Genomic DNA, 14,150 nt, shown 5'->3' with positions numbered 1-14,150 from the left:
AAACCCAGAAAGTTTCACATTCCAAAGTCCTTGCTCCTTCCTACAACACTTCAGACTATGTTAAAATCTTCTAGTTTAAAACAATAAACATAACTATTTGCATTTTAGGGATACTTATTTACAAATTGCTATATGCCTATATGGTGAACAATTCAATCATTTATTTGAAATGCATTAAGTGCCTATTACATGGCACTCTGCCTGGATATTCTTTTTTTTTTTTTTTTAATGTTTATCTATGTTGAGAGAGAGAGAGCACCAGCATGGGGAGAGGCAGAGAGAGAGAGAGAGAGAGAGAGCACGCACCAGATTGGGGAGAGGCAGAGACAGAGAGAATCCCAAACAGGCTCCACGCTGTTAGTCCTGAGCATGACGCAGGGCTCGATCTCACAAACTGTGAGATCATGACCTGAGCTGAAATCAAGAGTCAGACGCTTAACCAACTGAACCACCCAGGCGCCCCACGCCCTGGATATTCTTAAAAGCCACTCAAAATTAACCTGAGTGTCAACACACCCTGAAAAAAAGTTAGAAAAAGTGAAAATATCGAATTAGCTAGGACACATTACAAGTAAAACAAACAGAAATTCAAGATTCTCTGACTGATTACTTTGAGAGGCTGCAGATATGCTAACTACTACCAATTTTGCCAAAGAATTGTATATTGTCCTTTTGTCTGGTCTGAGTTGAAAATCCTAAGAATTTTAAACCATTCCAAAAGATTCTGTATATAAGTTGGGACAAATTCACAGGCTAGCTACCAATGTAGATATTTCCCACTACGTGAATTGTGCTACATATCATCAAGTGAGCAAAAGAGGTTTTAAAGTTGTACTACTGGTTAAGTCTACGGAAAGTATGGGGAGGGGGGAAATCTCTAATTCTAGTCAATAAAAAGTGAAAAGCCTGGTTCTCTTCATAGCCTTTGGGTAGCACAGTATGTGGATCTCTGAGCTTCAGTTTTCCAGTTTGTAAAAATGGAGATCATAACCGCCATCTCAAAAGCTCAGGTTGATTAAATGTGATCATGCATTTGAAAAGTACTTTGGAAATTGTAATGCATTTTTGCATTCAATTTGCAACTGAATGCATGCAACATTATTAGATAGAAGCATGATCATCAAAACACCTGTTTCTGGAGTTAGGCTTATACTAACTTATGAGTGAGCTAAAAAAGCAGGCTTCCTGCTCATTTTAGAATGGAAAAAACCCAGGGCAGGAGATGGGAATGGAAATGACAGGTTTCTAAGAAAAGGGTAAGATTAGAACAATAGAAGTTATTTCAAGTTTCCCTAAGAATGAGAGTAAATATATTTGAAACAATAAAACTTTTTATAGGGAGTAGTCTTTTTGTGGGGGATAGTAGAGATACTACCTTCCAAATTTCAGGACCACTCAAACTGTAAGAAAATAGTCTGGGGAGGTAATGTCAAAGAACCAAGACTTTCTGCTGTGTTTGGTTGAATTCCAAACTTCAATGGGATTTTAATCTATTGCATATCCAATGAGGAATCTGACTGCGGATAATACTGAAAAGAAATATTTGATGAGAAACAGGAGAGGCCAAAACTCACAAATCTTGTGAGGCCGCTCCTGATGTGATTCTATGTCAATAGACAGACTGGTTTACCCAGGGCCTTTCCCAAGCTCTCAATCTTTCAGTTACAGCTTGCTAACTATTGGAAATAAAAGAAAATGCATCATCTTAAATCATAAGCGTATGTAGAAAAAAAGAACCAATGGTACTGTAGAAATATGATTTATGGCTAAAAGGGTCTAATACTCTGGTGTGTCCTTCTTTGTTTTTAGACTCCTGAAAGTTTCAGCAGCACCCTAACCCTAAATTAAGTGCCTTAATAAAACCTCTGGTGAAAAACAGCCTTGGACTGTCAGCAAGATGCTTGTGGATTATTGTAAGTTGTGATTAGCAATTGTCCATTGGATTCGACGACAAAAACCACGAAACCAGCTCTTCCCCAACTCCAGCTATTTAAGTCAAGTAAGACAGAACAGAATGAACAACACATATTCTGAGCTGAAGCCTAGGAGGGGACATTCAAAAACCTGCCTTCCGGGCTACTGCATTCAATGTAGCTTGTGTTCTGCACTAAATCCTGGGCGGAGGAGGTGGTAGGGGCTGCCATCCAGCCTGCACTCCACTTTCAAGCTCTGTCCCTGGGGATGGGACTCTGTCAGCCAGCATGACGAGGAACCTTCTTCAAGTGAAAGGCCTCACGCCTCTGAAGGGCTGCAACAGCACAAGGCTAACTGACACAGAACTGTCACCTGGACTTGTGTGCCCTGTCTGGCTGACTCACTAGTGACTCCCTAAATGACTCACAACTCTTCCAATTTGTCTGGAGTAAGCCCTTCACATCATTCAACTACAAATGCTTGACAATCCACACCCTGACTCTGTCCATCACCCACTGCCGGGTAACGCCAAGGGTCTTTATCTTTAATTGGAAATAACATAAACACATCGTGATCCAGCAAGTCGCCAACCTGAGACTTTGAGCAATGGCGTTACACTCTGCTATACCTTCCTCACCTTCTTGTCCTCCAGCTTTGGCCCCAGTTGGATGGGAGCACGTGGAAGACGTTTCACAAGAGATCAATCCCAAGGATGATCTCTCTTTTCACTTTAGTGATACGCTGCTTCTGCTGGCACTGGATATTAGCATCTACGGCACGGCAGAGACAAAGCTTGAGATTTTTTATTTGTTTAAACAAACACTTGCATAGTGTTTAATATGTGTTAGGCAGGGTTCTAAGTGCTTTCTTTGCAAGCATTAAGTCCTCACCAGTCATCATTCATCCTTTACATGTGTGAAAGCGGATGCACACAGCTAGCCAAAAAAAAAAAAAAAAAAAAGCAGAACCAGGAATCAAGCTAGGCAGTCTAGATCCAGAGTCCATTCTCTTATCTAGACTGTCTGCTGTAGTCGCTGCTCTAGCCGCAACAAAACAAGTACCTCTGAAGAATATATTTTCCAATACTTCCACCCAGTGAACAACATCCTAAAGTCTTTGAAAAATACATACTGTGGTCCTGAAAACCAGATATAATACCTAAATTTTTCAAAATATGTTTAATATCATATCAAAAGAGCATATTAGAATGCAACGTTCTCAACTATGGTAAGCAAAGACCAGGTTTGCTTTGCATTCAATAACAACAACAAAAACCCCACATATTTTCTGCAGTCAAATCTGAAATACAGTAAAAACCTTGGATCGTAACTTGTTCTGCAAGTGTTCCCCAAGACAAGCAAACATTTGTAATAAATTTTAACTTGATAAACAAGCAATGTCTTGCAATATGGGTAGTACATGTTGCCGAACGTCACGTGATCACAGCTGAGCCAATGGTTTCTTGAAATTTGCTTTGCTACATGAGTGCTGTGGGTTACAAGCATGTTTCCAGAACGAATTATGTTTGCAAACCAAGGTTTTACCGTATTTTAAAGCAAAGTGAAATGCTCATCCTGAGCTCCCCACTTTCCAGAACCAAGTGATGCAAAAATCCCATATTCTTCACAAAAATCTGACTTGTCAGAGAAGACATTCAGCACCTTTTCTCTTCAATTCTTCTTTGTAAATTCAGGTAACAAAGTTTATGAAGTGCAAAAATTTCAATTGCGTTTAAAAAGGAAAGGGAGGGGCGCCTGGGTGGCGCAGTCGGTTAAGCATCCGACTTCAGCCAGGTCACGATCTCGCAGTCCATGAGTTCGAGCCCCGCGTCAGGCTCTGGGCTGATGGTTCAGAGCCTGGAGCCTGTTTCCGATTCTGTGTCTCCCTCTCTCTCTGCCCCTCCCCCGTTCATGCTCTGTCTCTCTCTGTCCCAAAATAAATAAATAAAACGTTGAAAAAAAAAATTAAAAAAAAAAAAAAAGGAAAGGGAGGGGGTAAGTCTTTAACCAGGACTTCCCACAAAGTTTACTCTTCAGAGTCACAAGCAGCTTCACCAGTTGGAAGAAGGAAACTAGAATACTACTTCTTAGATACATGTGCTCTTAACTTTTCTAAATGAAATTTCCAGGACAGAGGAACTTAACGCTCATTAAATCAGTACTCAGAAGGAACTTCTAATCATCATCAGATACATGTGTGTGTGAATTCATGTATGTATGTGTAAATATATACATTTTATATGGTTGTAATTGGCTAGGTTGAAGCATACTGCAAATTATGGCCAACTGAGAATCAACTTTATAAACTAAGAATGGCTGGTTAATTAACTAACTTCTGGCTCCTCCAAAATTCAGAAGGGTGGATTTTTTAGCCTAATGGATTAAAAGCGTTAAGTGCTAGGTACTTGCTGAGAGCACATCTGGAATCACTTTATCCCGAAACTGTTGTATAATGAGGTGCTAACATAACCAACTATGGCTCACCCCCCACCGAAATGAGTGTGTGTGCCCTGGACTTAACCCCTTTTCAGTAGCAAGTTCAAATTCCAGAACAGCTTGTCCAGGGATCATGTTGGCAGGAATGTGCTTGTCTTGGAAACCTATAGACCAAAATATGCTCATCCTTAAGAAAAGTAGATCCTGCAGATAACAGAGACTGGCCAATCGGTGTTCTCAGACGTCTCAGAACTGCCGGTTCTCCTACCCTCACCCTCTTTCAACATCAAGCCCATCTTCTCTTCAGCACTACTTGTGACACAAAAGACAAGAAGCAAAAAGTTGTAAGGGGTCCTAACAAAATACCAGACCAAGACATTTGGGGAGAGGCACTTTTGAAAGAAGAGCAATTTTTCACAATGTCACTGATGAAGCATGTGAATTTACCATAGATTCTATGGTTGTCAATTCACAAGTTTTCTGGTGGAAATCAATGCATCTAATAGCTGCATAATTAGATTTATTAATTCCCATGACATGACATTCTAAAGTGGAACGAGAAGACAGGAGACCTGGGTTCTACCACCAGTCTTCCCACTAATCAGTAGTGCAACCAGGGATGTTATATTCCAGCCTCAGCTGCTTCCCTTCATAAAATTAGTCAAATCTCTAAAACCCCTTCCAATTCAGAATCTTACACTCAACCTTTTATATTGAACCTCATATACATGTATATGTGTAAATATATATATGTGTATAAGTATATATATATTATTCATATTATATATATATATATATATATATATACACACACACATACATACATATACATACATACATATATGGAAAAAGAGAGGGAGAGAGACAGATGCCGAACAACCTATTGAAGAGTAAGACAGGCATAAAAATCCAGATGCTGCTCTATCCCATTCAGACAATTCTTTGTTACCATTTCTTCCTCATACAGGCTACATGGCGTGCTCACTGAGACAGGCCTTGACTTCCCATCACTTTATGCCCTCCAGTCTCTCATTTCCTTCCCACTTCTTTTAAAAGCTTTTTTTTAATGTTTATTTATTTATTTTAGAGAGAGCACAAGCAGGGAAGGGGCAGAGAGAGGGAGAGAAAGAATCTCAAGCAGGCTCCATGCTGCCAGTGCAGAGCCTGACACAGGACTCAAACCCACGAACCACGAGATCATGACCTGTGCTGAAATTGAGAGTTGGCACTTAACCGACTGAGCCACCCAGGCGCCTACCTTCCCACTTCTTAACCACCATCACACCAAAAGAGGTATAGTGCAGAAATTTGCAAAACTATAAAACCATGCCATCCTTCTCCCTAAATGTTTTTATTTTGAGAAATACAGCTATTCTCACTTTAAAATGCTATTTATGGGACACATGGGTGGCTCAGTTAGTTGTTTCCAACTTCAGCTCAGGCCATGATGTCATGGTTCATGAGTTCAAACCCCACATCAGGCTCTGCACTGACCATGTGGAACCTGCTCGGGATTCTCTGTCTCTCCCTCTCTCTCTGCACCTCCCCAGTCTCCCCCCACCCCCCCACCCCCTGAAACTCTCAAAATAAATAAACAAACTTAAAATAAACAAACAAATAAATAAAATGTTCTTTATGTTAGGGGCACCTGGGTGGCTCTGTTGGTTAAGTGTCCAACTCTTGATTTCAGCTCAGGTCATGATCTCAGGGTGGTGAGATCGAGCCCTGTGAGTTGTGCTCCAAGCTGCATGCAACCTGCTTAGGATTCTCTCTCTCTCCCTATCTCTCTCTGCCCCTGTCCCTCCCCCAGGCTCATGCTCTCTCTCTCTCTCTCCCCCCAAAAATTAAAAAAATGCATACATACATATATACATACATACATGTTATTTATATCAGCATATTATTTTTTAATGAATTAAATGTTTAAGTTTCTAATATGGTAAATATTAACAGATATAACTCACCTGAACAAACCCTTTGTGGTCTTCCATAATTTTTAAAAGCTTAAGAGGGGAGGGGTCTTAAGACCAGAAAGTTTGAGAACAGCTAGTGCAGTGGTTAAGATCACAAACGCCCGGGGTGCATGGGTGGCTCAGTTAGTTGAGTGTCCAATTCTTGATCTCGGCTCAGGTCATGATCTCACGGGTCATGAGATGGAGCCCCACCTCAGGCTCTGCGCTGACAGCATGGAGCCTACCTGGGATTCTCTGTCTCCCTCTCTCTCTCCCTTCCCGATGCTCAAGCACATGCAAGTTCTCTCTCTCTCCTCCCTCTCTGTCTCAAAGTAAATAAATAAAGTTAAAAAAAAAAAGAGATCACAAACTCCAGATCCAAACTGAGTTCAAATCCCACTTTTATCACCTAGGAGCTGTGTGACATTGGGGACAGTTGCTCAACATCTCTGTGCCTCAGTTTCCTCAACTATCAAATGGGGATAATAATAACACAGCTTACCTCATAGGATTGTCCTGAGGCTTAAATAAGCTGGTACCTGTACTGTACTTAGAACTATTGACATTATCCATCACTCTCTTTGGTGTCCTTCCCTTCCTCTTCACTACTTCCATTCCCTTGTTCTCCCTCTTTCTCAGTCTCTCTCTCCTTTTTGCTTGGTTTGGTTTGATTGATCTGGTCTGGTCTAACTATTGCAGCCTCTGCCGTAGGGCCAGCAAGCAGCTGTACCTGGCACTGCTCATTCGAGGGCTAAAGGTGTAGCTGCTGGGTCCCCGCTCACAACCGCCACTCCCCTTCCCCTGTGCTGGGGCAGCCAGTTGCACTTTGAGTTTGCCCTTCACAGAAGCTCCATCAGCAAAAGACAACTGGAAAATCAAAGCAAGCGACGCTAAATTTTTTAAAACATGCTATGTCAGGTGAATTAAAATGTAAAGGAGAAACTTTAGCCTTAGGAATAATCAATGAAACAGAAGAAGGGAGTAGAGAGAAAATGCAAGCAATTACACTCACTCTTTAAAAGAAAACGTGGTATTTACCCAACCTCCTTTGACATTTTGACCTATTATTTTTCATTGCCTTCCAACACCCCTCATTCCCCAAGAACATTCAAGCCACCAACTTGTTTAAATATTCCGATGAACCAGATTCCCATCATATGCAGGTGACTGATAACCACTTAACCTTGTGGGGGGGATGTCTTTGAGCTTTACTAATCAATATATAATCATAATGCCTTGGTTTTTTTTTTTAAGTTCATTTATTTATTTTGAGAGAGAGAAAGATAGAGAGGGGGAGGGGCAGAGAGAGAGAGAAAGACAGAAAATGCCAAACAGGCTCCACGAGGTCAGTGCAGAGCCGGACAAGGGGGCTGATCTCACGAACTGTGAGATGATGACCTGAGCCGAAAACAAGAGCCAGAAGAAGGGCACCTGGGTGTCTCGGTCGGTTAAGCGACCAGCTCAGATCATGATCTCCCGGGTTCGTGAGATTGAGCCTTGCGTCAGGCTCCCCACTGACAGCGTGAAGCCTGGTAGAGATTCTCTGTCTCCCTCTCTCTCTGTCCCTCCCTAGCTTGTACTCTCTCCAAGTAAATAAATAAACTTAAAAAAAAAAAAAAGAAAAAGAGCTGGATACTTAACTAACTGAGCCACCCAGGCACCCCCATAATGCCTTGTTTTAAATTTTTTTTTTTCAACGTTTATTTATTTTTGGGACAGAGAGAGACAGAGCATGAACGGGGGAGGGGCAGAGAGAGAGGGAGACACAGAATCGGAAACAGGCTCCAGGCTCTGAGCCATCAGCCCAGAGCCTGATGCGGGGCTCGAACTCACAGACCGCGAGATCGTGACCCGGCTGAAGTCGGACGCTTAACCGACTGCGCCACCCAGGCGCCCCAATGCCTTGTTTTTATACTAGTCTTCTAATCTATTAAGTATTTTTACATAAATTTTCCTTTAATTCTTGATAATCAGCATGCTATTATTCTTTCTGTAGGGTTTAGGAAACTGAGGCTCAGAGAAGTTTCCTTCTGTAAAAGGAAACTTCAGACCCAAATTTGCCCAAGACCACAAAACTTCGAACTGACAGAAATTAAACTGGAGTACAAATGAAAGTGGAGGATTTTTGAACCCAGGGGGCGTGGAAGAGATCTTGAGGAAGAAGGGGTGGGGTCTGCTGGGGAAAGGTGGGACTGGACTATTTTTGTCAGGGGGTTACCGCTTAAGCAAATCTGTGCCACTGTGGAAACAACCTCTACTGATTCCCCAGGGCTTTTCACAGCTTTTTCATTGCCTCCATAACTCAAGCTATGCACTCTTTAAGAACTTCAAGATTTACCTTTATTTTTTTATATACTAACTTGCACGGACTACCTTGGCAATACTGGTCTAAGGAGGAGTTTAAAAAAGGTATGCTAGTATGTTTTATATTTGGGCTGCTTCTGAATAAAGTGTTTGTAAATTGAGAACTGTCTGTATTGCACGTGTGATGTCATTAAATATAGATTTGGACATTCCAAAACCATCTGGCATTTGTCCTTTACCAACATTACTGAGAATCTGAGTTTCTCAATCATGCAAGCTTAAAATGTACAGCCAAATCTAATGAATGTCAAACTTGTGCAGTGACTCAAGTTGATTAGAGCACTTGTACACAGAAAAAAACTAAGATTCACAAAGGATTGGTTGGGGGGGAATATTCACTTTAAGGGAAACAAAGAGGAGTCCTTTTGAACCATCAGTTCTTCTGAATATGTTTAAATTTGCATTAATTTAAACACAACTGTTAAGGAAGAAAATTTTATTCTATATGAAATAACAGACATCTGAAATATGTGATGCTGGGGTGCCTGGGGGGCTCAGTCAGTTAAGTGTCCGACTTCAGCTCAGGTCATGATCTCATGGTTCGTGGGTTCGAGCCCCGTGTTGGGCTCTGCGCTGACAGCTCAGAGCCTGGAGCCTGCTTCAGATTCTGTGTCTCCCTCTCTCTCTCTCTGACCCTCCCCTGCTCGCTCTCGGTCTCTCTCTCAAATACAAATAAACATTTGAAATGTGTGATTTTTTTTTTAAGTTTATTTATTTTGAGAGAGATAGAGACAGCATAAGTGGGGAAGGGGCAGAGAGAGAGGGAGAGAGAAAATCACAAGCAGGCTCCACAATGCCAGTGCAGGGCCCAACGCAAGGCTCGAACTCACAAAACCGTGAGATCATGACCTGAGCCAAAACGAAGAGCTGGACACTTAACCAACTCAGCTACCCAGGCACCCCAAATATGATGTTCTTTGCATGTAAAAGAACTAAGCAATCTGAAATATTTTTTAGTTAACAGTGACATAGTTAGGCCAATAAAAGTGTTCTACCTATTCTTTTTCATTTATCAGTTCTGTCCAAAAAAACTTTCTGCAGTCATGAAAATGTCTATTTCAATACCGTCCAATAGGGTACCCACAAGTCACATATAGCTATTGAGTACTTGAAAGATATATATACATACATATATATACATATAGTTAATGCTATAAGGAACTTGATTTTTAATTTTATTTAATTTTAATTAATTTAAATTTAAATAGCTTTGTGTGGCTAGTAGATGTGCATTGGACAGAGCAGTAATAAGGTCCCCTTCAGCAAAAAAATCCTATGATTCTATCATTCTAAGGATCCCAAATTGCGAGGTCAGGATTAAGCCTATGGTTATTAAACCTCTGACCATTAATTGGGTCCTGAAATAAAATTGGCTAACTAGACACAAAATTTTTCCGTTGTTTTTTGTTCTTATTTAACATCAAAAAACTATAACATGCAAAATAACAAGTGGGCCAATGGCATATACACCCACTCAAACAAAATGTGTATCCCTAGCCCTGGGTAGTTAACATCTAGTGGTAAACATAGATAAATGTATACAAAATACAAGGAAAAGTAAGAAAGAAGGGAAGTTGGATGAGTTCACTACAGACCAAGAATGGACAGAGGCTATGTTCCCCATGCGTACATTGGTCTCCTGGTTTCTGTTAAATCCCAACTCAGTATATTTTTACAAGAAGGTGGAAGGAAGAGGGGTGCCTGGGTGGCTCAGTCAGTAAGTGTCCGACTTCAGCTCAGGTTATGACCTCAGGGTTCATGAATTCAAGCCCCACATTGGGTTCTGTGCTGACAGCTCAGAGCCTGGAGCCTGCTTCAGATTCTGTGTCTCCCTCCCTCTCTGCTCCTCCCCCACTCACACTCTGTCTCTCTCTCAAAAATAAACACTTAAAAAAAAATTTTTTTTAATAAAAATAAAAGAGAAGGTGGGAGGGAGGGAGGAAGAGAAGAAGGAAAGAAATCCATAGTATCTTCTTATTGAACGTATCCAACATTCATGTTTCTTTTGGAAATTTCCTTTTCACTTTGCATTATGTCATCGACCATTTCAAGGGTATTCACTTCTCAAGCACATTTCAATCAATATATATTTATCAAACACTGACAACTGAAGAGTCTCATCCTCATTTTCCTGGAGGTTTTACTATTTACTAGGGGTTAAAGGTATTTGAAGACAAACCCTTCCAAGAAAAACAAGTTCCTAAGTAAAATATTTCAATAATATTCCATGTAAGAAAAATGTAATAACACTGCCCTGGAATGCATGATTTCTTCGTAAGTTTCTTTTTTAAATTGTGTGTGGTTTTCCACCCCAACTAAATTTAGACATCTCTTCAAAATAAACTTCAGGAAGGCTAAATAAATAAAAGGGGGGGGAGGGAATTCCACCAAAATGTACATTTAATATTTCAGGACAATTATGTTTGTTAATGGGAAATTTCCACACCGTAGTGACCACTAGCATGGGATTAATCTCCAACAGTCTGGCTTCAAATTCCAGTTCCTCCACCTACAAACTGGATGGCCTTGGGCAAGTTATCTAACTTCAATTTCCCGACCTCTAAGGAATGAGGTAAGATGTATTAATAACCCCCACCATACAGTGTTGATGAATTAAATATTCACGCATTTATAAATAACTTGAAATAGCACCTATCCCAAGCAGTGCACGAACATTAGCTATTCTTTTTAGTTACAGTAATTCTAATTGCAGAAACCTATGGGAAAACAATATACATAGTTCCGGCACAAAAGTTAAAACCAAAGTGAAAAGGCATCTAGCAAGTTCAGCAGCTTTTGCCTCGAAGTGGAAATGAGAGGAAAAGGCCCCAGAAGAGGCCTTGGGGAAACCTCAACAGAGCAAACCCACAAGGATGCCTTCCCAGGCAACGCATTTGGTAAACAAAGATCTTAACTTTCTAATTCAGGCTAGCTTTTTTTTTTTTCTTTTTATATTGTTTCCAAGTCTTTGATGGAACTTGAGGAAAAGGAAAAGGTCACAATTACTCGAAAGAACCTAAAAGGACACGAGAGATGAAACAGTAGGGAGTACTTCTGTAATAGATGTTTCCTTGCAAGAGCAGCGATAAGGGCGGGGTGTCTGTGTAATGTCTAATCAACACAGCAGAAGGGTAAGAGGAAATCTTTGGTATGCCAATTCCAAAAGTCGTCACGGGGGAACCATCTGGAACCAGCTGCACGACAACCCCCACGTCCACCGAAGCCTCAAGGGTCTCCTGGTGGGTCTGCGGGTTTAAACGGACAAATACCGGTGCCTGTGGGTCTCCCAGGCCACGGATGATGGCCCAAGGCCGCACCCTTCCTTCTGTCCGTCTGTCCCTCTCTGCCTCCCTCCGGTGCCCGCTTTCCAGCGCCGCGGCTGTCCACGTCAGGAGCCACGTACACAGGCACAGACAGACTCCAACAGGGCGTGACTGTTTCCCACATTGCGATCTCCCAAGCGGGGCATCCCCCAGCCGCCCGGCGCGTTCGCGAAAACCCCGCAGGACCTCAGCCCCCCTGTGGCTTTCCTCAAAGCACCCCGGAAGAACCCTGCCGTTTGAGGGCTATCTAGGTTTCCCCGTCGCAGGCAGGCGCTGGGCTCGCCCCGGGCGAGCGTGGCCCGCGAGCACTGCCCGCGAGCGCACGGCAGCCGCCCAGCAGGCCCCGGCCACGCGGGAGGGGCCTCCGCACCTCCGACGTCCTCCTCCACCCGCCTGCCCCGCACATCCCTCCTCACTCTCCGCACCGTCCTCGCCCCTCCCCCGCTCCTTCTCCTCCACTGCACACTCGCTCCTCACCCCGTCGCTTCCCCGCCCGGGGCTCAGGAGGCGGCGCCTGGTGAATCACCGTCACGTGGGCCCCGGGTGCGCAGAGGCGGGCTGCGCCTCGGCGGCTCTGGCGCTCCGCGCCTTAGTGGAAAATTCCCGGAGACCTACTGGGGCTGCGCGCCGGAGGCCCCGCCCGCCGTCGCTTCCCTCCTCGCTGCCCCCCTGCCCCCGTCTTCCGGCCGCGGCCCGGCCTCGCCACTGCAGAGGTTCCTTTCTCCCCCGGGAGCCGCGCTGCGCAAGCCCCGCCCGCTGCAGCCCCCGGGCTGGCGCCGCCCGCGCCGCTCGCCCTCGGGTTGGCAGCCCTCACTTCCTTCGCGCCCCTCCTTGGGGCTCCGAGCCGCGGCGCGGCCTTGCCCCCGACCTTGTGTGTAGCCGGCTGGCATCCTGAGAAGCCAGGAGCGGCGTCCTGGCGCCTCCGCCTTCGCCGCTGGGGCGCCGCAAGCCCCCTCAGTCCCGCCACCCCAGATCCGCATGACACGCCCTCCCCCCACCTCGGGTGGAGTGAAAGACAAAGGGAGAAGCCGGTTCCGATGGGCGTCTTGTCTTCCACTCAACGCACTGCGTCGTCGCTCAAACAAAGCACGTACTCGGCTCGATTTTTACTTACCCCTACTTAACCACCAGGCAAATAAAAGTTATTTTCCCTTTCCCATAACATTCCTCACTTGGTTTTTCCAACCACGAATGAAATTTATTCCTGAGACAGCAACTTTGGAGAGTTCGTTGACCTCATCCACCCAGGGGTGACAAATGGCTACACAATGACATTATTTCACTCAAAAGGGGTGTGTTATGCGCGTGGTTCACCTCAAGAAAACAAATAACGTTTAACGGTTTCAGCGACTGGTTGGTTCTGGACTGTCCTTTTGGGTGGAAGACACTGAATGGGGTGGGGGGTTGAGAAGTGGTATCAGCGCCAGTTGTCCCAAAATGGGGTTACTTGGAACTGGATGCAGGCATCTTAATCAGACACAGGGTGCCAAAGATTTCAGCCAAAACTGGGAGTTTTACCTGAGTAAGGATTCCAGAACCAAGCTCAGATATGCTTTTCATCTAAGAACCAGAGTTACAGGTATGTTAATGTTAATAAACCCCTATTTGAGCATCTTAGCCTTGGGCAAAGAAAGTTTCAGAAACTCACTGAAGGCCGAGAAGGAACGAATGTAAGTCCATTGTGGCCTAAGAGTGTTTTAAGCAGAACTCATCATTCAGTTTCTCTTTGGACAAGAAAACAGACCACTAACAAGCATAAAAATAAAGGTATTTTTAAATCGCCTTATTTTGGAAAATGTCAAGAGTCTGAAAATTTTAATTTTCAAAAGAACGGAGCATGGTATACTATTCGATAAAACATAAATCTTCTCTTTACTAAGTATATGCCCATGTTGTCTTGTCTTCTAGCTTAATTCTTGATTCTTAGTGAAAACTTGGCACGTTCTAAATAACCTGGAAGCATGTACGTGAGAATTCACGTCTGTGATTTTGCTTTCACATTTCACTTCCAAGCTACTTATTGCTAATTAGCAGGTGTCAGTGCAAGAACTATGGTCAATAAATCCTTCATCTTTCTGCAGTGTGTTCGTTCACATCCATTATTATACACCACACCTAGCAAAATAGACCATCCTAGGGTCACATGAAAAGGCCAATGGGTA

General features: G+C 43.4%; 1 long non-coding RNA gene across 2 annotated transcripts in view; it reads right to left on the bottom strand.

Moving 5' to 3' along the window:
- LOC115518856 overlaps positions 1–12,565 on the bottom strand; it is a 41,210-nt gene extending 28,645 nt beyond the window's left edge. For both annotated transcript variants that reach the window (XR_003970336.1, XR_003970337.1), the window contains exon 1: positions 12,466–12,565. This is a non-coding gene — a long non-coding RNA (uncharacterized LOC115518856). The remainder of the gene's footprint in view (positions 1–12,465) is intronic.
- Between the last annotated feature and the right edge of the window lie 1,585 nt (positions 12,566–14,150).

This window comes from Lynx canadensis, chromosome B4 (genome assembly GCF_007474595.2).
Source record: "Lynx canadensis isolate LIC74 chromosome B4, mLynCan4.pri.v2, whole genome shotgun sequence".
NCBI lineage: Eukaryota > Metazoa > Chordata > Mammalia > Carnivora > Felidae > Lynx > Lynx canadensis.
Note: the sequence above shows the minus strand (reverse complement) of the source record. Positions and strands in the feature narration are given on the sequence as shown.